The following is a 1,846-nucleotide window of genomic DNA, read 5'->3' on the forward strand; positions in this document are numbered from 1 at the left end:
TTTTTAAGGGAAGGAGACCAAGAATTCAAAATTTAAGGGTGAATATCTTAAAGCACGCTACATGTATAATCATAGTGAACCGAGTAATACACAGTTACAGACACTTTGAACAAGAGTGGTGTATATAATTATGAGTGCACGTGAATAAATTCAATATAATCTATTAAAAGATTTTGAACATGAATGAAAAATCTCACCACACAAGGATAAAATAAAACTAATGAATTATACACATACAAGAGAGACATTAAAACACCTAATAATTCATATTGACAGAGTGCAAGACACAAAGAATCCTTGGTGCCTAGCCTGTATCCTTCCCTACTTCCATCCTACCTGGTTCCCCTGTCCACCAACCGGAAATTAGGGTTCTCTGAATGGCAGAGACCTGGTAGTTTATGAAATACGGCTGGATACCAGGCTACAAAATACCGCTATGGCCTGAAATATCCCTGCAAGGTGTTGTTCTGGTGCTCCGGAGGTACACGCCTTCAGTTCATTCTTTAGGGCGTCTGGAAGAAAAGAAAGACACATGCAACTTCAACATTTATTTTTAAAGCAATCCTTCGATAACTTCTTAAGATATGCAGATAAGATAACTTCTTAAAACAGGACCTTCCCACAACTGCACCGACTTTGGTTTGGTCTGGAGCAAAGTCGTGGGAAAGTCCTGAATGTGTGTATGAAGTTCTATGCCCGAATGGTTTAGAGTAGTAGGATCAGGAAGGATTCTGAGTAGTCTCTATCGTATCCAGAACCGTGCCTGTCTAGTTCCATGCCTGAATGGGTTAGGGTTCTGGATAGTCTCCAAGAACCAAGAAGTAAATTTGCCCCGGCCGCGGTTCTGGATGCGTGTGGACTATCAAGAACCGTGCATGGGAATGGTTCTAGATGAAGCACGGTTCTAGATTGCACGACCGTCCACTCACTCGTCTTGCTCATGAGCGGCGTGACGTAGTTTTCCCAGAATGCACAGTTCTCGATGCTGGGTCCGGGTAACATCCGGGGTACTCCCGTGTCCAGGACCAGGTAGCGGCCGTCTGCCACGCCTGCGCGGAACGGACTCCACATCGTTCCGTTGTTGCTGTTGGGGTTTCTGGGCAATAAAGAAATCTATAAAGTTAACCATTAACTACTGTTAACCGTTGACTGCTGTTAACCGTTAACTACTGTTAACCGTCAACCACTGTTAGCCGTCCGTCACGCTGAAGGGACTCCAAACCGTCTCGTTCTGGCTGTTAGGGTTTCTGGGTAATGAATATCATATTACGTTATACAAAGCCAGAAAATGAAGACATTGTGCGAGTCTACCAGGGGACCAACCTCAAAACAAAGGAATGGGAAATCTAAGCTCTGAAAAAGAAACTTAGAGAGCTACTGCTGCCTGCAATGAAGAAGGCACAGTGAGTACTCGTGAAATGAAGGAAAATTGATTGATTGATTGATTGATTGATTGATTGATTGATTGATTGCAGCCAAAATGTTTAAACAAATTTTGTCCCTACCCAGTCCTGGCGAAGTTAGCCCAGTGGCGCATGACCCTGCGCGTCAGGTTCTTCTCCGTCTCGTTGAAGCCGAAGCCCGGGTCCAGCGGCAGGCCGAACACGAACGGCAGCTCCTCCCCGTGGATAACCCCCATCCAGGGCGGGAAGGGAGACACGGACGCGCGGTGGGCGAACCTGGGCAGAACGTTAGAGCATTAGAGCATTGGAGCATTAGAGCATTGGAGCATTGGTCCAGGAGCGTTAGAGCATTGGAGCATTAGAGCATTGGTCCAGGAGCATTAGAGCATTGGAGCATTAGAGCATTGGTCCAGGAGCATTAGAGCATTGGAGCATTAGAGCAT

The 1,846-nt window shown here is 45.8% G+C and overlaps 1 pseudogene; it reads right to left on the minus strand.

The window, feature by feature from the left end:
• Positions 1–1,846, minus strand: part of LOC109485565 — a 27,429-nt pseudogene that overhangs the window by 2,251 nt on the left and 23,332 nt on the right.

This window comes from Branchiostoma belcheri, unplaced genomic scaffold (assembly GCF_001625305.1).
Source record: "Branchiostoma belcheri isolate BF01 breed outbred unplaced genomic scaffold, Haploidv18h27 scaffold77, whole genome shotgun sequence".
In the NCBI taxonomy this organism is placed as follows: Eukaryota; Metazoa; Chordata; class Leptocardii; order Amphioxiformes; family Branchiostomatidae; genus Branchiostoma; species Branchiostoma belcheri.